The sequence below is a fragment of the Eschrichtius robustus genome, chromosome 4 (genome assembly GCF_028021215.1).
Source record: "Eschrichtius robustus isolate mEscRob2 chromosome 4, mEscRob2.pri, whole genome shotgun sequence".
NCBI classification, from domain to species: Eukaryota; Metazoa; Chordata; class Mammalia; order Artiodactyla; family Eschrichtiidae; genus Eschrichtius; species Eschrichtius robustus.
Window position 1 is genome coordinate 111,576,505 of NC_090827.1, and position 22,815 is coordinate 111,599,319.

Sequence of the window (22,815 nt, forward strand, 5' to 3'; positions counted from 1 at the left end):
TCAAGACACTTGCGCAAGCCTCTTAGATAGCCTCATCCACCAGAGGGCAGACAGCAGAAGAAAGAATAACTATAATCCTGCAGCCTGTGGAACAAAAACCACATTCACAGAAAGATAGACAAGATGAAAAGTCAGAGGACTATGTACCAGATGAAGGAACAAGATAAAACTCCAGGAGAACAACTAAATGAAGTGGAGATAGGAAAACTTCCAGAAAAAGAATTCAGAATAATGATAGTGAAGATGATCCACGACCTCAGAAAAGGAATAGAGGCAAAGATCGAGAAGTTGTAGGAAATGTTTAACAGAGACATAGAAGAATTAAAGAGCAAACACCTAGAAGAATTAAAGAACAAACAAACAGAGATGAATAGTACAATAACTGAAATGAAAAATACACTAGAAGGAATCAATAGCAGAATAACTGAGGCAGAAGAATGGATAAGTGACCTGGAAGACAGAATGGTGGAATTCACTGCTGTGGAACAGAATAAAGAAAAAAGAATGAAAAGAAATGAAGATAGTAAAAGAGACCTCTGGGACAACATTAAACGCAACAAAATTCGCATTATAGGGGTCCCATAAGGAGAAGACAGAGAGAAAGGAACTGAGAAAATATTTGAAGTGATTATAGTCAAAAACTTCTCTAACATGGGAAAGGAAATAGCCACCCAAGTCCAGGAAGTGCAGAGAGTCCCAAGCAGGGTAAACCCAAGGAGAAACACGATGATACACATAGTAATCAAATTGACAAAAATTAAAGAAAAAGAAAAAATATTGAAATCAACAAGGGAAAATGACAAATAACATACAAGGGGACTCCCATAAGGTTAACAGCTGATTTCTCAGAGGAAGCTCTACAAGTCAGAAGGGAGGGGCATGATATATTTAAAGTGATGTAAGGGAAGAACCTACAACCAAGATTACCTGGCAAGGATCTCATTCAGATTCTATGGTGAAATCAAAAGGTTTACAGACAAGCAAAAGCTAAGAGAATTCAGCACCCCAAATCAGCTCTACAGCAAATGCTAAAGGAACTTCTGTAAGTGGGAAACACAAGAGAAGAAAAGGACCTGCAAAAACAAACCCATAACAATTAAGAAAATGGTAATAGGAACATACATATCGATAATTACCTTAAATGTGAATGGATTAAATGCTCCAACCAAAAGACAAGGCTTGCTGAATAGATACAAAAACAAGACCCATATATTTGCTGTCTACAGGAGACCCACTTCAGACCTAGGGACATATACAGACTGAAAATGAGGGGATGGAAAAAGATATTCCATGCAAATGGAAATCAAAAGAAAGCTGGAATAGCAATACTCATATCAGATAAAATAAACTTTAATAAAGAATGTTACAAGAGACAAGGAAGGACACTACATAATGATCAAGGGAACAATCCAAGAAGAAGATATAACAATTATAAATATATATGCAAACAAGAAAGGAGCACCTCAATACATAAGGCAACTGCTAACAGCTATAAAAGAGGAAATCGACAGTAACACAATAATAGCTGGGGACTTTAACACCTCACTTACACCAATGTACAGATCATCCAAACAGAAAAATAATGAGGAAACACAAGCTTTAAATGACACAATAGAACAGATAGATTTAATTGATATTTATATGACATTCCATGAAAAAAACAGCAGATTACACTTTCTTCTCAAGTGAACACCGAATATTCTCCAGGATCGATCACATCTTGAGTAACAAATCAAGCCTCAGTAAATTTAAGAAAATTGAAGTCATATCAAGCCTGTTTTCTGACCACAACCCTATGAGATGAGAAATCAAATATAGGGGAAAAAACGTAGAAAACAAAAACACATGGAGGTTAAACAATACATTAGTAAATAACCAAGAGATCACTGAAGAAATCAAAGAAGAAATCAGAAAACACCTAGAGACAAAATGACAATGAAAACACAACGATCCAAAACCTAAGGCATGCAGAAAAATCAGTTCTAAGAAGGAAGTTTATAGCAATACAAGCTTACCTCAAGAAACAAGAAAAATCTCAAATAAACAATCTAACCTTACACCTAGAGAAAGAAGATCAAACAAAACCCAAAGGTAGTAGAAGGAAAGAAATCATAAAAGTCAGAGCAGAAATAAATGAAATAGAAACAAAGGAAACATTAGCAAAGATCAATAAAACTAAAACCTTGTTCTTTGAGAAGGTAAACAAAAAAATTGATACACCATTAGCCAGACTCATCAAGAAAAAGGAAGAAAATTAGAAATGAAAAAGGAGACGTTACAACAGACACTGCAGAAATACAAAGCATCCTAAGGGACTGCTACAAGCAACTCTAGGCCAATAAAATGGACAACCTGGAAGAAATGGACAGATTCGTAGAAAGGTATAACCTTCCAAGACTGAACCAGGAAGAAGTAGAAAATATGAGCAGATGAATCACAAGTAATGAAATTGAAACTGTGATTAAAAATCTTCCAACAGACAAAAGTCCAGGACCAGATGGCTTCACAGGTGAAATCTATCAAACATTTAGAGAAGAGCTAACACCCATCCTTCTCAAACTCTTCCAAAAAATTGCAGAGGAAGGAACACTCCAAAACCCATTCTATGAGGCCACCATCACCCTGATACTAAAACCCAACAAACATACTACAAAAAAAGAAAATTACAGACCAATATCAGTAATGAGTATAGATACAAAAATCCTCAACAAAATACTAGTAAACAGAATCCAATAACACATTAAAAGGATCATACACAACGATCAAGTGGGATTTATCCCAGGGATGCAAGGATTCTTCAATATACTCAAATCAATCTGTGTGACACACCATATTAACAAACTGAAGAATAAAAAAAAAATGATCATCTCAATAGATGCAGAAAAACCTTTTGACAGAATTCAACACCCATTTATGATAAAAACGCTCCAGAAAGTGGGCATAGAGGGAACCTACCTCAACGTAATAAAGGCCATTTACGACAAACCCACAGCAAACATCATTCTCAATGGTGAAAAACTGAAAGCATTTCCTCTAAATTCAGGAACAAGACAAGGATGTCCACTCTCGCCACTATTATTCAACATAGTTTTGGAAGTCCTAGCTAAGGCAATCAGAGAAGAAAGAGAAATAAAAGGAATACAAATTGGAAAAGAAGAAGTAAAACTGTCATGGTTCGCAGGTGACAAGATACTATACATAGAGAATCCTAAATATGCCACCAGATAAATACTAGAGCTAATCAATGAATTTGGTAAAGTAGCACGATACAAAATTAATGCACAGAAATCTCTTGCATTCCTATACACTAATGATGGATAACCTGAAAGAGAAATTGAGGAAACACTCGCATTTAGTATTGCAACAAAAAAAGTTAAATACATAGGAATAAATCTACCTAAGGAGACAAAAGACCTGTATGCAGAAAATTATAAGACACTGATGAAAGAAATTAAAAGACAATACAAACAGATGGAGAGATATACCATGTTCTTGGATTGGAAGAATCAACACTGTGAAAATGACTATACTACCCAAAGCAATCTATAGATTCAATGCAATCCCTAGCAAACAACCAATGGCATTTTTCACAGAACTAGAACAAAAAATTTCACAATTTGTATGGAAACACAATAGACCCCGAATAGCCAAAGCAATCTTGAGAAAGAAAAACGGAGCTGGAGGAATCACGCTCCCTGACTTCAGACTATACTACAAGCTAAAGTAATCAAGACAGTATGGTACTGGCACAAAAGCAGACATATAGATCAATGGAACAAGACAGAAAGCCAAGAGATAAACCCACACACATATGGTTACCTTATATTTGATAAAGGAGGCAAGAATATACAATGGAGAAAAGACAGCCTCTTCAATAAGTGGTGCTGGGAAAACTGGACAGCTACATGTAAAATAATGAAACTAGAACACTCCCTAACATCATACACAAAAATAAACTCAAAATGGATTAAAGACCTAAATGTAAGACCAGACACTGTAACACTCTTAGAGGAAAACATAGGCAGAACACTCTATGACATAAATCACAGCAAGATCCTTTTTGACCCACCTCCTAGAGAAATGGAAATAAAAACAAAAATAAACAAATGAGACCTAATGAAACTTAAAAGCTTTTGCACAGCAAAGGAAACCATAACCAAGATGAAACGACAATCCTCAGAATGGAAGAAAATATTTGCAAATGAAGCACCTGACAAAGGATTAATCTCCAAAATATACAAGCAGCTCATGCAGCTCAATATCAAAAAAACAAACCACCCAATCTAAAAATGGGCAGAAGACCTAAATAGACATTTCTCCAAAGTACATATACAGATTGCTGTCAAACATATGAAAGGATGCTCAACATCACTAATCATTAGACAAATGCAAATCAAAACTACAATGAGGTATCACTTCACACTGGTCAGAATGACCGTCATCAAAAAATCTACAAACCATAAATGCTGGAGAGGATGTGGAGAAAAGGGACCCCTCTTGCACTGTGGTGGGAATATAAATTGATACAGCCACTATGGAGAACAGTATGGTGCTTGCTTCAAAAACTAAAAAAAGAACTACCATATGACCCAGCAATACCACTCCCGGCATATACCCTGAGAAAACCATAATTCAAAAGGTGTCATGTACCACAATGTTCATTGCAGCACTATTTACAATAGCCAGGACATGGAAGCAATGTAAGTGTCCATCAACAGATGAATGGATAAAGAAGATGTGGCACATATATACAATGGAATATTACTCAACCATAAAAGGAAATGAAATTGAGTTATTTGTAGTGAGTTGGATGGACCTAGAGTCTGTCATACAGAGTGAAGTAAGTCAGAAAGAGAAAAACAAATACCGTATGCTAACACATATATATGGAATCTAAAAAAAAAAAAGAAAAAACGGTTGTGATGAACCTAGTGGCAGGATAGGAATAAAGATGCAGATGTAGAGAATGAACTTGAGGACACGGGGAGAGGGAATGGTACGCTGGAATGAAGTGAGAGAGTAACATTGACATATATCACTACTAAATGTAAAATAGCTAGCTAGTGGGAAGCAGCTGCATAGCACAGGGAGATCAGCTTGGTGCTTTTTGACCACCTAGAGGGGTGGGATAGGGAGGGTAGGAGGGATGCACAAGAGGGAGGGGATATGGGGATATACATATACATATAGCTGATTCAGTTTGTTATACAGCAGAAACTAACACAACATTGTAAAGTAATTATACTCCAGTAAAGATGTTAAAAAAAAAAGTAGAAAAATGAACAGAGTCTGAGAGACCTGTGATACATCATCAAGCATACCACCATATGCATAATAGGAGTCTCAAATGAGTGTGTAGCGTTGGGGAGAAAGGAGGGGTAGAAATAATGTTTGAAGAAGTAATTACTGAAACCTTCCCCAACATAATAAAAAACTTTAATTACACTTCTAAGAAGCTTGATGAACTCCAAATAGGCTAAACTTGAAGAGATACACACTTTTACACATTTTAGTCAAAGACAAAAAGAGGATCTTGAAAGCATCAAGAGAGAAGTGATCAGTCATGTAAAAGGGACTCTCAATGTGATTAGCTGCTGATTTCTCGTCAGATACCATGAAGTCCAGAAGGCAGTGGGATGGCACATTCAAGGTACTGAAAGAAAGTAATATCAAAGAAGACTGCTTTATTCCACACAACTAACTTTCATAAATGAAGGTAAAATTAAGACATTCCCAGATTAATAAAAAGTGAGAAAAATTTTCAGTAGCAGATCTGCCTTATAAAAATATTAAAGGAATTTTTCAGGCTGAAATAAAAGACACCTGAGAGTAAGTCAAGTCTGCATAAGAAATACAGAACATCAGTAAAGGTTACCATACAGGTAAATATAAAAACTGTATAAATGTTAATTTTGTTTGTAACTACCTATTCTCTTTTCTGATTTAAAAGACAACTGCATAAAGCAATAATTATAAATTTGTGTTGATGTGCATACATTTTATGAAGATATAATTTGTATGGCAATAGAAACACAAAGGAGGAGTGAAGAAATAGTGTTATATAGAAGCAAAGTTTTGTATACTATTGAAATTAAGTTGGTATTAATCTGAGCTAAGTTGTTATAAACTTAAAAATATATTGTAATTCCCAGGGCAACCACTAAGAAAATGATTGAAAAAAAAATTAAGAAACAAAGGAATTAAAATATAAGACTAAAACATACTTATTTACCACAAGAGAATGCAATGATTTAGGGATAGAGAAATAAAGAAGACATAAGGCATACAGCAAACAATAGCAAAATAGCAGACATAAATCCTATCTTATCAGGAATTACATTAAATATAAATGTTTTAAAAACTCCAATTAAAAGGCAGAGATGGACAGGATATTAAAAAATAATAAATAAATTTTAAAAATCCAACTATATGTTGTCTACAAGAGACACACTTAAATTTAAAGACACAAATAGGTTGAAAGTTAAAGGACTGAAAAAGTGACTCCATGCAAATAGTAACCAAAAAAAGAGTAAATTGGCTATAGTAATATTAGATAAAATAGGCTTTAAGTAAAAAAAAAAAAAAAACTGTTACAAGAGACAAATAAAGGTATTATATGTAGATAAAAGGGCCAAATTATCCAGAAGATATAACAATTATAAACATAGAATTAAATTAAACTTATAATTATTTATTTATTTTTTATTGATGCATAGTTGATTTACAATATTATATTAGTTTCAGGTGTGCAGCATAGTGATTCAATATTTGCATAGATTATACTCCATTTAAAATTTTTACAAAATAATGGCTATATTTTCCTGTGCTGTACAGTATATCCTTGTTGCTTATTTATTTTATACATAGTAGTTTCTGTCTCTTAATCTCATACCTCTATCTTGCTCCTCCCCTCTTCCCTCTCCCCACTGGTAACTACTAATTTCTTTCCTATATCTGTGAGTCTGTTTCTGTTTTTTTTTTTCTATACATTTGTTTGTTTTATCTTTTAGATTCCACATATAAGTGATAACATAGGATCTTTCTCTGTGTGACTTATTTCACCAAGTGTAATACTCTCTAGGTCCAACCACATTGTGGCAAACGGCAGAATTTCATCCTTTTTTATGACTGAGTAATATTCCATTATATATAATGGAATAATATATATATACCCCATATCTTCTTTATCCATTCCTCTATTGATGGGCACTTAGGTTGCTTCCATATCTTGGCTATTGTAAATAATGCTACTATGAACATTGGGTGCATGTAAAGTAAACCTAACAATAGAGCCCAAAACACATGAAGCGAAAACTGACAGAATGGAAGGAAGATATAAGCAAGTCAACAATAATAGTTGGAGACTTCTATACTCCACTTGGAATAATGAATAGAACTTTAGAAAGAAGATCAACAAGGAAATAGAAGACTTGAACAACACTATAAATCAACTAGATCTAACAGACAACTACAGAACACTCTACCCAACAAAAGCAGAATAAAATAAATCTGAAGTATGGAATCAGTTAGACAAGATATAAAGAACTGGTATTGGGAATAATTAGAGAGTGTGAACCACGAAACCAGGGTGCACTTAAACACAAGGTATATGAAAAAGGCAAAGTGGGTTCACATGTTTGTATCTCAGACTTTAAAAACACTCAGCTGAGTTTTCTGACATGAATCTCTTTATTCAGGATCTAACCCCTACTCAGTCACTCAAGTCATGATCTCTCCTTCCCCTTCATAGGTAAACCCTTGGGTTTAATACAGTCTACTGTCCTCTCCAGCTTTGCCAAGAAATGAACTTGCCAAAGTGTTGAGACTTTGGAAGACTGAAGACAAAACGTTCAGAGATAGTCGAAGTGAAAGGATTCATGATGTTACAGGTCAATTCTGAAGAGGATGGTACTTGAATGGTAATCAGGGAAGAGGGCCTTCTAAGAAATCTGGCTTATATTTAAAGCATATATTCTCTCACCTTTGCAAAAACAAAAGTATCACACTGTCCATTACTACGGGTGCCTGAGCATTTTGGTTCAATGATTAAATGCTCCACTTTGGCTGTAGCATCAAGATGGATCTAATTCTGCTTATTAACATGTGTATAATATTGCACAGCTTAACTTCTTTAATTCTTAGCATCTTTATCTATAAGATAGTAATGATAACAGTATCCATCTCATAGGGTGGTTGTGAGAATTAAATAATAGTGGTAAGTTTTAGCTCAGTGCCTTGTGAGTGTAATAGTTGGTAGATTGAATGTTTTTCAAAGGGACCAAATTCCATTAGGCTTGGGGTTTAGAGCATTGTCTAGGGAAAATTCACTCTTTTAATTTAGGTAAATTATTTTCTGGAAAGTTATTGCATCAGATCGAGCTGTATTAAAAAAGAATTCCGAACAGCTCCCCAAGGACTCAGTACTCCCTGTCATTGTCGTCCATGGAATAGAGTCATGAAATGGTTAAGCAGGAAAAACCCTGGCCTGCTCCACTTAGGGAGAGTGTTTATTAATATTACACAGGAAATATCAAATCACCCTGCTTCCAGCCAATGGAGCAAATCCATTTGTATACTGGACACCCACCCCTCCTGCCCCATCAGCACAAAAAGTTGTTAAACATAAAACTAGTCTTTTATTGCTATGGCAAAGAAGCTCAGAGAAAAGCCCAAGCTGAAGCTGAAAGTATGACCTCCACTCAGGAAAGGAAGTGGCAATCCCAGGGGAGGAGAACCGTGTGGGGCCCTAAGAGGGTTAACATTGTTTGAAAGAAGATGAAGAATCCAGAGCAGGCCAGAGCAGGGAGTCTTTCCTTACTCTTTGTACCTCAAGACTTTTCATCCATCTCTTAGCAAGAACTAGAAGCTGATTATTTTTGTAGGAATACAAGCTCAGATTAACACTCGAGAAAAATGCAGCTAGTTTTGTTTTAGAGTCAATGCTTTTGAATTAACGTCATAAGGTCTTGAGTTTAAAATCTCCACAGGTATTATTCTGTAGACATGCCTGAGCTCTGTGAATAGAGTTGTCTATTTCAGTCAATATTCTGGTGCCTAGAGGGAGCAAAACCAGGTGGGTTTCAGCTCTCTGATGCTTTTTAAATTTTACTTCTGGTTAATGACAGCAGAGAGCTTATTCCCCTGTAGTCCTCCCCCCTTCCTCCACTGTAAAGTGAGAAACTTGGTTAGATGATTTTTTAAGGTACCCCTGGTTGTAGAAGACTCTGATTCTGCTAGAATCAGAAACACTGACATAAACCCCCAACCCCCTCCCACAGTGAATCTGAGTAGCAAGAACTGAAACATAAAGTGTGTTCCTTGGTCCTGGGGGAAGGAAACTCTAACAATTTTCTAGTGACCTCATACAGCCCAGCCATGGAGAAAAAGAGAAAGGAATAAAAGGCTATAGGAATAAGATTTACGGTGATATATTAGGTGAGGGTTACTGGCCACCACCCACCCTTTCAGCAGGGTTAGAAGCTGCTAGAAGATATTTTTACCAACTATGACATATATATGTGAGAAAGAGCCTCCTATTGGGAACTTTTCCAAAATCTAATAAAGCTGTGCTTTGCTCCCTCTGACCTTGGCTCAGCGACAGGTAAGTCCCACAACTTCTACCACCTTATAAACACTGAGATGGGCTGTAAGAAAGGACTATAGCGGTTCTATTTAGAGGCTTAGGTCAGCAAGTAGGCAGAAAATGTCAAAACCACTAATCTAATTTATTGATGGCTTTAATGGGAGTGTACAGGAAAAAAATTTTGCCTTGCACTGAAAATACCACTCCAGCCCCTTCATCTGGAGGACCCCAAAGTTAAGAAATGGTCCAATGAATACACAATGTTACTGTCGGATGCGGGTAAGTGTAGGAAATGAAGGGAAGACAGTACAGCTGAGCTTTGGCTACTGGCATCTCTGCCTTTCTTTTTTCTCTTTCTTTTTTCCTTTTCTTCTTCTCCTCCTCCCCTCCATTCCTCCTTCCTCTTCTTTCCTTTTTCTCCTTCTCCTTCAACTCCTTCTTCTTCTCCTCCTCTTCTTCTTCTTCTTCTTCTTCTTCTTCTTCTTCTTCTTCTTCTCCCTCTCCTTTCCTTCTTCTCCTTCTCCTCCTCTTCTTCTTCTCCTTCTTCTTTTTTATCTTCTTCTTCTTCTTTCTCCTCCTCCTCCTCTTCCTCCTCCTCCTTCTTCTTCTTCTTCTACTTCTTCTTTTTCTTCTTCTTGTTCTTCTTCTTCATTATTATTAAAATAATTGTACCAAGAACCTAAGTAATGAATGATGAAAAACACCTAGCTCTTAACACCTAGTACCATAAGGAACTCTCAGTTTAATTTAGCAAAGAATACACAATGTGATAGATAAATGGGTCATATCATAGGAATAGAAGAAGTCAAAATTCACTTTCTTAGGGCAGTGCTGAATAGTTAATCAACACGGTGACAGTTGCATGGAGTGAGGGTGACTTGGAGATTTCCAGGTGGAGGTATGGGAGGAAGGCTTTCTGGGTATGTGGAATGGTGTAAAAAAAACGCTACCCACAAAAGTATGGCATTTCGTTTCACTGGATCATAGGGCTGGGAGGAGGGACATGGAGACTGTTGGGAGATGATGCTGGTAAGTTCAGTTTGTGCAGGATCATGGAAGGTCTTGCCAATGAAGTTCTTCAAAATTATTTCTAGCTGTAGGAAGCCATTAAGGAGGATGACTTAACTGGGGTGTGTGGTCAAAGGTCCTGATTAGACTTGCATTTTACAAAGATCATTCCAATGGTGGATGGAAGCTAAGACATCAGTTAGAAAATTGTTGTGATAGTGTGTGAAGACAGGTGTTGTGAGTGTGACCAAAGACAGCGATAAGCGTCAGCACTCCAGGTCCAGAGGGGAAATAGATGTAGACATGATGAGCCATAAGAGAGTCTGAAGAAGCCACACAGAATTACAATGAAGGCAAGAGGCACAGGCTTCCCTAATATTGAGGTACTTTTCAAGCCCCTCCTAGTGGGCAGATACCAGCTCATCGGAAGAAGCAAAGTTACAATGGCTGATAAGTCGTAGACAAATCTCAGCATGGTAGATGCCCTGTAGGTTCTGGAAATTTTTAAATTCCTTTGAAGAGCAACCAGGTTAATAACCAGGATCTCTGGCATGAATGGTGTTGCTATGGCAACAACAACAGACAGCACAAAATAAAGTTAATGTTTTCTCCTTGGTCTTGGGGGTTGAGCTGACCTCCTCAGCCAGATGTGCTTGTGAACCTCGGGCCTCAGTTTCTCCGTGGGTGTGAGCATGAGCGGTCAGCAACACCAGTGGCTAGTCCTGGCTATGCTACAAAATAGCTGTATAGCTGTGGGTGTTAACCTGCCGTTTCCAGGACTACTCTATAGCAAGAGAGGGTTGTAATAGGTGATCTTTCAGACTTTTTCTGAAATTTTTCCTGTTTGTCACCCTGGGCTTAGCTTGGCATGCACTAGGAATCCTAATAAAGGTTTACTGAATAAACAAATGAATGAATAGAGCAGGATGCCTTGGAGGGATCACATGAAAACAGTAAATTGCCTGTATCACAAACTTTTGGGGCAGCCTCCCTGGTGGCAGTTTCTCAGCATTTAGGGTCTGATTTCAGGGTGAAATTATTCCCTTGGGGTGATGGAGAGGGGGGAAGTGGGAGAGCTCAACCCTGAATCATGGAAAATGACCACACTGAAATCAGATCTTCTCTGCCGGGTGCAGATTTTTTCCCGAGTGTCAGCCTGCAGAGTTGGGTCATTGACCAGCTGTGGTGCTGCACAGGTTGTATTTTTTCCGGCAACATTTGGTAGAACGTTTCAGGCTAGGGTGGGGGGAGGAGGAGAGAATGATCTGAACCAGATGTTTGGGGGCCATCTCTGTGACACAAGTGAGTAATTAGTTTTAAGTGATTATCCATGTGACCAGTCTGGGTGCACTCACTTTTCTGGGCTGAGGAAGCAGGCTTAGCTGGCTGCACCCTGACTGGAGAAGTAAGAGGTGATGAGGGTTGTGTGCATGTGTATACCTATGCTGCGAGAGTATTTCCAGGAAAAGGTTTATAAGTCAAGTATAAATGGCTACATGGGATACCTGGGCAGATGGGTCTGGGATGGCTCTGAAGGGTCCTACAGCGGCATGGCTGACCAATTACAAGATGCTTCTGTGTGCACAGAACAGCACAGACTTAGAAGAAAATCACTTTCAGGGTGGAGCATGTGATGGACCCAGGAGTGTCTGTAGGAATCAATCACTTAGGGTCACCCTGGATGCTTCTTGTGTGCCATCTGAGAAGGTATGGTTAGGTGGCAGTTGAAGACCAGCCATCCTGCCATCCTTCCAGCTCTACATGGCTCCCATAACCTTGGTTCTATGTCAGCCTTAAGCTGCATGTAAGATGCCAGGCAGAGAGGGTTGGGAAACATTATATTGACTGACATGAGACTTATGGTGAGAACTGGGGCTCAGAATAGAAATTATATTGAATTCCAGAAAAGAAAATCACGTTTTCTGCATACATGCATTCATGACACTCATGAGATCTGTGCCTGCAACAAAAATGAGTACAATGACGTGACAGAATTGCTGCCACTGGAAGTCCTGGGGATGCAGCAGGGACATAAAAGAGGGAGGGACAAAAATGCCCCCTTGAGAGACAGGAAAGGCTTTATAAACAAGACAAGATCAAGATCTGAAGATCTGGAGTTCAGCTTTTAACAAGAGGCCAATAACAATCTGCCATTTTATGTTTATTTTAAACCACGGAAGGCTACAGAGAGTATGACTTTAAACCTGCAATGGACTTTTGGCTTCCATGGCAGGAAACCCACAGGCATTATTTTATCAGCCTCCATTCCCTCTGTCCTCTCTGGCTCACACTCTAGTATGCTCCCATTTTCCTTCTGCCCCATGGGAGGAAAGGTGAAATATTTCACTTGAGACAGACTGCTTATCAAGGGAAGGTGCTGCTCAACCTGAGTGGTCATCTTTGGGTCTCTATGGGTTTGGGTGCCATCCGTCCATCTGCACCTGAAATGCAGGTGCCAAGGGCTGGGTGGAGAGGGGAGGTGCTGGTCCTTTCTTCCTCCATCCCACAGGAGGTAGGACTACTCTTTGTCAACACAGCCATGTTTGTTCCTTCACCAAGACTGAAGGCATTCTGAGCCTTCTCTATGTGTAGCACATGGGCTTAATTTTTTTTTTTTTTTGGCTGGCCACTTTAAAAAAAATTAAAGTATAGTTGATTTACAATGTTGTGTTACTTTTAGGTGTGTACACGGGCAAAGTGATTCAGTTATGCATATATATATGTACTCTTTTTTAGAGTCTTTGCCCTTATAGGTTATTCCAAAATATTGAGTATAGTTCCCCGTGCTATATAGTGGGTTCTTGTTTATCTATTTTATATATAGTAGTGTGTATATGTTAATCCTAAACTCCTAATTTATCCCTGCTCCCCACTTTCCCATTTGGTAACCATAAGTTTGTTTTCTATGTCCGTGGGTCTATTTCTCTTTTGTATATAAGTTCATTTGTATCATTTTTTTTTAGATTCCCCATATAAGTGATATCATATGATATTTGTCTTTCCCTGTCTGGCTTACTTCACTTAGTATGATAATCTCTAGGTCTGTCCATGTTGCTGCAAATGGTATCATTTCATCCTTTATTATGCCTGAGTAATATTCCACTATACATACACACACACACACACACACACACACACACACACACTCACAGTCTTATTCATCAATTCATCTGTCGATGGACTTTTAGGTTGTTTCCATGTTTTGGCTGTTATAAATAGTGCTGAAATGAACATTGGGGTGCATGTATCTTTTCGAATTATGATTTTCTCTGGATATATGCTCAGAAGTGGGATTGCAGGATCGTATGGTAGCTCAATGTTGTATAATGAGCCCTCTTATGGTAGGTAAGACAATGGCTCCCCAAAGATGTCCACACTCTAATCTCTGGATCCTGTGAACTTGTTGTGTTACATGGTAAAAGGGACTTGGCAGATGCTTTGGAGGTTATAGAATTTAAGATAGGGAGAGCATATTGGTCTGTCCACGTGAGCACAAACTGATCATTGAAGAGAACCTTCTCCAGCTGTTATCAGTCTCAGAGATGCAGTAGAAGAGGAGTCAGAGACATTGGAGGGGTGAAAGGGATCTGACCTACGTTGCTAGAGGGGACACATGGAAAGCAGGAGAAGGGATGCAGTTTCTAGGAGCAAGACCAGCCCCTGCTGACAGCAAGCAAGGGAACAGAGATCTCAGTTCTACATGCAACCTCATGGAGCTTGAAGGTGTAGTCTTCTCACAGCCTCCCCTTAAGAGTCCAGATGATTAACACATTGACTTTGGCCTTGGGAAACCTAGAGCAGAGAAACCAATTGAGTTAAGCCAGAGTTCTGACTTACAGAACTGTGAGATAATAGATTTGTGTTGTTTTAAGCCACTAAGTTTGTAGTCATTTGTTTCAGCACCCAAGAGTCCTCTAGAGCAGTGCTATCCACTGAGCATTCAGCTATGATGGAAATGCTCTATTCTACCCTCTGTCACACAGCAGCCACTTGCTACATCTGGCTATGGATCCCTTAAAATGTGACTACTGAGAAAATGAATTTTTAATTTTATTTATTTTTAACTAACTTAAATTTAAATAGCCATATGAGGCTAATGGCTACCATATATGATGGTGCACCTCTAGAGGGGTACCTTTGTTTCACTTACTATTTATTGAATAGGGCCCAGACTCTTCAAGTTACCAGTCAGCGTGTAGGTTTGGTCCGGTAGAGATGCAAATGTTTTCTGTCTAGTGGAAAAGATAACCCCAAAGGTTATGAATTTATTGCCTGTAGGACATTAACCAGTCTTACATCTAATCTAGCAACCTTATTCTGATGTTCTTTCTCTAGTGCCTATAAAATCTCAGTCCCTCAGATGTTCTTTGAACAATTTTTACCAACCTGTAGGCCCCCTGCTTTAATGAGTTAGAAAAAGCTTTGACATTTGTGGCTACATTTGTCTCTACATTTGTGTCATGTTTTTTAGCTTCTTGAGCATCCTGCTATTATTAGATACTGTTATTATCCTCATTTTATAGATGGTGAAACTGAGGCACAGAGAGGTAGATAAGTTGTTCAAGGTCACGTAGTTAATAAGAGTTACAGTCAGTATGACTCCAGAGGCCATAATATTTGTTTGAACATTGGTTCAAAAGAAAACATCAGAACCTCTTGGAACTTGCTTTGGGGGAGCCCTGAAAACTGTGAATGTTCATAAGGCAGAGAGATGCCCACACAGGGTTTAGTACACATGCATCTGGAAATCATGCCAAGGAAGGAAAAACAAGCTACTTCCTGGAAGCTGCTGTTCTTATTTCTAAGGTTAAGTTATTTTTGCTTGGTTTTTGCTGAGGAAGCTATAGAAAGAAGATACCAGAACTGTCAGCAAGTGACTGCTAGTTTCCCATTTCAGATATGTCTGGTAAGGTGTCCATTGGCAGAGTCACATCCAATAACTGTTGGAAAAAGACTCCCCCTCACCCCGCCCCTCCTGTGATAATGTCAGTAAGTTGAGTTTTCTATCTCTGGGAGGTGACAGCTGCGCAAGGGCCACTTGATCTGTTGCTGAAGGCCTAGGGCCCGAGGCTCCACCAGCAGTGAAGCGGAGATGCTCCCCTCTCCACACTTAGCCTGGCACTAGGTTTCCCCAAAGCTTCCTTGCTGCTACATCACCGGGTGACATTTGCAATGTCTGTCCCTTCTTCTTGGAGTTCCTAATCCATTATTCTCTTTAAGGAGGACCACTATGAAAATGACTTCACCTTGAGAAGAGAGTGGGTTTGTGAAGGATATGGACTTATGCCCATTTTTGCAATGGTTTAAAAGATTAAAAATCTTTTATCATAAACAAATGGTATCGATGATCATAGCTACTACTTTTGAGCTTATATGTGATAAACATGTGATTGCCATTGAATATACATTGTCTTAATTACTCTTCCCAATCATCCTAAAAAGTAACTCTAATTTTCTATAATTCTATAGGTGATGGAACAGACCTGTAGAGGCTGACATGATGACAGAGGTGGTATGCACCCCTTGATCTGTATGATCCAAAGCCTGTGCTATTCTGAGTATTAGAAAACATATAAAGCTCAGTATCTTTGATTTTTGCGTCTCTAATACCTAACATAGTGTCTGAGTTTATTGGCGCTTCATTAATATTTGCTGAATAAATGAATGCATCCTGAACACACCCAAAAACTCAGTGAGCAAGACACTGGTTTTGGTACCAGAGAGGCTTGAGATAGAATCTTGGCTCTGCCATTTATTAAGTAGTGACCTTTGAGAAGTTATTAACTTTTCTGAGTGTCAGTTTTCTCATCTGTAAAATGGGGATAAGTAATGCACTCCTTTCAGGTTACTGTTGAGAATCAATGACCATATGTGGAGAAGAGCTGGCAGTGGCACTGCTTAGCACATTGTAATCACACCATCAGTGGGAATGGCGATGATTGTTATTTTTAATATCTCTTTGCTCTTCGTCCCCAATCAGAGTTGGAATTAACACAGTGCTTCCCTGACTTTAACATACCCACAGATCACCTGGGGATCTTGTTAAAATGCAGTCTCTGACTTAGTAAGTCTGGAGCAGGGACCAAGGGTCTGCATTTCTAACCAGCTCCCAAGAGATGCCAGAAGCTTCAAGGCTCTAACAAATCTTTAAGAATTAAAGTGACAAAGCATCACCTTACATACAGGGCAAGCTCCACCATTCTTTGTACCTTCACTGGGAAAGATGAAAATACGATACTTGGGATGGAAACCCTAACTGAAATAACATGATTTCATTGTTTTCTTAGACTAAGCTAAAAACTGCGTTAGAAGATTAAGGGCCAAATTTCTGTCGGTTTTTGCCAAGTTACATCTTCGGGATTTTGCTGTTAGAAACCTTTCTCCATTGTGTGATATATCAAAACGTTTGTTTCCCCTCATGAACCCTGTTAGCTATCTCCTCACAGCCTTTTAACATCTTCAGCTCAGTGGCTTTTGACAGGTGCATATTAGACCAACTCAGTTAGGATGGGCAGGTCACATGTCCAACACCTGGCTGTTACTCATTTTCAAACTAAATATACCATTTTATTTTTGGTAAAAATGCTTTTCAGATGAAAATGAAAATTACAATGGGAAATCGTAGCCGACAAGGGAAAAGAATCATTTGTGGTAATATCTCTCATAATTAGGGGTAATTCTGACAAATGCAGACATTTTAGAATTCCCACACATCCTCCCCACAGGTCAGGGAAGAGTGCTTTCTACAAGGCAAAAGCCTGAGCTATTCTCCCCTTTCCAGCCCATAGAAATGATGGTGAGCTTCATGGCCATCCAGTTTACTGCTCTCAAGAAACATGTTTTATTCCACCCTAGGTGAGCAATTAGAAGTTTTATGGCTTAAACCATGAGCAAGGTAGAGCCTGGGCTGGGGAATTGGCCATGGGATTTAATCAGAACTTTGGTTTTGGTTTTTACGTTGATGAAAAATATGCACTGTATTCTCTTTCCCAGAACAAATCGATCACTAATGTACGTTTAAAATAGAGCAGATTGCTTGTACTCTCATGTTTCTTACTGAGGATATTTACAAAATAGTTTTTCCTTTTAGGATATTGGGTTACCCTGTGATTACAACATGATTGAGGGTTGGTGTAGGTGTGTAACTGCCACACCCCTGTGCTACTCTACTGGGCTCCTGTGGCTCCAACTGCCTTTTGGTGATCTCAGCTCTCAAGGATGCTTGTGCAGAGACTTGTGTTTTGGAGCAAAGTGTCATGGGTAGAGTTGCTTATCTCTACAACAGGATGGGTGGTATGAGCGAGGGCTTTGGAACCAGATGGGTCTGAGTTTGAATCCCAGGTGTACCACTGTTATGTTGCTCATAGGTGATATGGTTAGGGTGAGGCAAGGGAGGCTCCCAGAACTTAAATTTAAGGTGGCACTCACACTTGTACAACCCTGAGAGTGAGTGCTTCCTTAAATTTTGCACTTAGGTGCCTCTCTTCCCTTACCCTAGTCTAGTCTTGGTGTGTGACCAGGGGCAAGTCACTCACCTCCCTCAGTCTGGTCCCTCAACTGTAAAATGGGGGCAATAAATATCTTATGGGATTGCCATGAAGGTTAAATAAAAGGATGTTTGTAAACCTCTTGACATAGTGCCTGGAACTGAGATCAATAATAAGTGTGTTTAGTTTCAATTCACCCATTAATTGAGCATCTTGAGTAACTCCCTTTTAGGGTAGCTAGAGTTAATCCTTTTTGTCCTTTGGAGGAAAAAAGGAATCGAGGAATAGTTAGAAGTGCCTTTATTTGGGACATTTTTTCTTTTGAGTTATTTAAGAAATAATTTATTTTAAATCTATTTTTACATATTTCGATTTCTCACAAAGTATAAACTGTTGCACCAGCGAAACTGAGAACTAGAATTGAAATGTGTCTAGTTGTGTGCAGGACAGAGCTGGGGGCTCCCCTGAGAGCAAGCACTTCATCGTGGAGAGATGGAATGTCTCATCCAGAGAGTGAAGCACCTGGGCATTTGGGCAGGATGCATGAATTTCTGCTTGCCCCAAGGTCTGGGATGGAGCCACGAGGCTTTGCATCCTGGTGCTCTGTCACTGTGCTCACTCACTTAGCACACACTCAGAGCAGCTTAAATTTCTACTTGCAGGAGTGTGAGCTTTTCCTGCTCTTTTTTCTCCTTGCTTGTTTTTTTTTCTGGTAGGAAGCTGACCAAGGCATTCATGGTCAGGATGAAGAGGGGAATCTGTTAGAAATCTGGTGTAGTAAGATGAGAATCTCTGAGGGGCTTGATTCTCCCAATTGATATTCTTGCCATGTTGCTCTAAAGAAAAAAAAAGTCTCATGATTTTTTTAAGCTCCCAAGGTTGGCTCAGTTAACTAGATAAAAACCAGGTACTACAGATTCTAATAGACTCCCCTGCCTGTCTTTGGAATATTGATCCTACCTGGATTGCTGAGGGATAATGACAGTGATTGAGTTATATTCTTTTTCAAAATTATTTATTTTTGAAGTATAGTTTTTTTACATTATTGTGCTAGTTTCAGGTGTACAGGAAAGCAATTTGGTTATACATATATATGTATATAGCTATATTCTTTTTTCAAATCTTTTCCATTTTAGTTTGTTATAAGATTTTGATTATACTTCCCTGTGCTATACAGTTAATCCTTGCTGTTTATCTATTTTATGTATAGTAGTGTGCATCTGTTAATCCGACACTACCAATTTATCCCTACCCTGCTCTTCCCCTTTGGTAACCATAAATTTGTTTTCTATGTCTGTGAGTCTGTGCCTATTTGTGTCTATCAAATAAGTTCATTTTTCCTATTTTTTAGATTCCACATATAAGTGATATCGTATAGTTATGTTCTTGACTTCTGATTGCATCTGGATGTCTTTGCCATCTATTTAAGGATTCTCTATCTCAGTTTCTTAATCTGTAAAACAGGAGACTTAATTTTTGGACCATCCTTTTGTAGAATGAACCAATTCTGAGGCTCGTGTGTTTGGGTGTGTGTGTGTGTGTGTGTGTGTGTGTGTGTGTGTGTGTGATGTAAGGGCTGTCTCCCAGACTTGGAGGCTATAGTAAGTCTAGACTTAATGCTTGATTCACAAGCTATGTAATTAGTTCTAGGCCAGGCACCACTTAGGAAGAGGAGTCAGGACACGTATTTCACTGCATTTTCCTGCTAAGCCTGGATTTTTTTAATCTTGAAGTCCCAGGTAGTTCCTACCAATTGATTAGAGCTGTTTCATAGGATGGAACCTATTTGCGATTCTGAGCCTAAGGGATTAAAAGAAGCGAAGGAAGAAACTTCTTTGACCTGGAATAACTTAGAAGCTGGCTTGATAGATGAGACCTATGTGAACTCACTTGAGTAAGATCTAAAGAAAGGCATAATGAATGCATAAAGGTTTGGAGACTGTAGGACATAAACTAAAACTCCTATAGAAATTCTGTGAAAATCAATCTGACCTGGAGGATTTAGGTGGTCAACTTAACTGGAATCTTTAAGGTGGCATTGGAGTTGGATTGAAGGAGGGGCAGAGCAGACAGAGAAAGCCTTAGCAGGAAAGAACCCTTTGTGGGGATGAGTTGGAGGAGGGCAATGCTTATTTATTACTGTTAAGATAGAAAATAATGTTAAGTAATTTCAAAACATGTAAATTAGATTGATCTACTTTGAATGTTAATAAATTAAAAGAATATGTTAGATTTGTCTATGTTAAATACTTATTTAATTCTAGACTAAATATAAACTTATTCTCACACTGTTAAAAGAGCTCCTGGACAATTACACAGATTGAATTTCCCAGGTGGATATCAGAATAGTACAGTGCAAAGAGCCATGGGCCTGAAGTTGGAATTGAAGAACTGGGAGACATATGGAGTGACTTCTAGGTACCAGACACTGTGCTAGGCAAGTTACACATGTCATTTAATTGAGTTTTCACTCATCAGATATTTGACTTCCCCTGTACCAGATATAGGGACACAAAGAGGAAAAAGGTATAGGTCAGGTATAGGTCTTTTTCTGAGACTGTCTTAGATTAATGGGGCAAATAGAGTCATAAGCAGACCAACATAATTTTAAGTATATGTTGGGAAAAACTCAGTCTTCCTCCTATGCATTTCTTTTACTCCCACCTGCTACCATACTCACAACACTTCTGACACTAGATGTGCTGTGGTTTTCCCCCCACTAAGTAATTTTCTGTGATGTCAGCTGGGTGTTCTACAATTTAATTCAATTCTGACACTATCTACCTGGAAATAGGGTCAGATCCCATAAGTTAAGGGCTTGGTCCCACAAGATGGCCCCACCCAGCTCTGCAAGTATAGGCTGCCATCTGTGCTTCTGACAGGTGGTTATACATCAGAGGTCCCCTGACCCCCTACTTGGGTTTGACTAATTTGGTAGCTCAGTTCACAGAACTCAGGAACACAATTGCTTACTGTTTACCAGTTTATTATAAAAGGATATGATAAAGGATACAGATGAATATCCAAATGGAAGAGCTGCCGTGGGCAAGGTATGTGGGAAGGGGCACGTAGCTTCCATGCTGTCTCCAGGCATGAACATTCAGGTGTTCACCAGCCCAGAAGCTCCCTGAACTTTATACTTTTGGGATTTTTTATGGAGGCTTCATCACATAGGCATGATCAACCATTAACTTCATTTCCAGCCCCTCTCTCTTCTCTGGAGAATGAGGTGTGGGGTTGGACTGAGAATTTCAAGTTTCTAATCATGGCTTGGTCTTTCTGGTGACCCGCCCCCAACCAGGAGCCCACCCAGAGTTGCATCATTAGAACAAAAGACATTATTCCTTTCACCCAGAAAATTCCAAGAGAATTTAAGAATTTGGTATCAAGAATTGGGTTCAAAGACCAAATATTAAAATAAAAGATGCTCCTAGTGCTTTTATCACTTAGGAAATTACAAGGGTTTGAGGAACTCTGTGGCAGGAACCCGGGGCAGAGACCAATATATATATTTTCTATTATCTTACAAAGTAGAATGTCAGACATCTGAAGGGTATATAATGGAATATATATTACTGCTCCCCGATGCTCCCACCAGTTCCATAGGGGTAAATATCACTCCCCCTATCTCACAGACAAGGAAACCTGGGCTCAGAGAGAGCTGGAAACTACCAGAGGCCACATCAACAATCAGTCACAAGTGGGAACTCATCCTCAAACAAAAGCTCTTTCCTAAAGGAGAAAGAAATGCTTGCATTCAGGCCTGGCTCTGTTGCTAGGGAACTGAGATAGCTCGAGCATGTCATTTCACCTCCGTGGGCCTAGGTCTCCCCCTGTGTAACAAAAGGAGCTGAGATGTGCAGTGTCCAGGGCTCCTTCTGTTTCTGACATGGGGATGACTTGCCTGTAGTCTTCAGATTTAACCTCCGTTTGGCACTGCTCTTGGGGAGATATGATGGTTCGGCCCTCACATTGTACAGACAATTTCTCTCTGCTCAAACACCTGGTAGGGACATCTCACAAGTTGTCCTGTGGAACATGGAAAGAGAGTTGCCTTTGGTGAGGGGTCCAGCCAGGCTCATTCATTCTCTTGCCTTGCCTTACTGGTGTGTTAATTGGAAATAAAAAGGCCTGCATGCAAGGCTGGCGAATGAAAGAGAAGGTTAAACTGTCTATGAGCTAAAGCTTTATAAGGCAATGTTTCTCTTTTCTACCTCTGTCCTTTTCGTGGCTGAGGATTTGCCCTAATTGGGAGCTTTTGTTTTAGAATTTGGCATCTTTGAGCCTTGAGAAATGGGGCTTTTGTATGAAAGAGCAGGCTATGTCACAGGTGGCTCAGGACAAATGATTCAGACTTTTCTCTGAGGACTCAGGTTGCAATTGGGGGTGTAGATTAATTGTAACAAGGTGTCAGAAAAGATTTCAAAAATAAGTGCGACAAACTGAACACATTGAATTTATAGAAAATTTAAATCAGATCCCTGAAACAACACAGATACTTCTACGTTCTAGGTGAAAAGTTAAACTTGTGCAAAGCTTTGCATGAAGGCAGCCCCAATAGGCAGGAACTTAAAACATAACTGAATATGCCACCCTAATCAAGAAATCTAACAGACTGCTTATTGGGGCCCTTTGAAAAGAGAATATATAATCATTTCTGATCTCTCTGATACATATTTCTACAAATAACACTAGGGACAAGTGAAAACTGTTTTATGGTTCAGAAGGAATCAACTC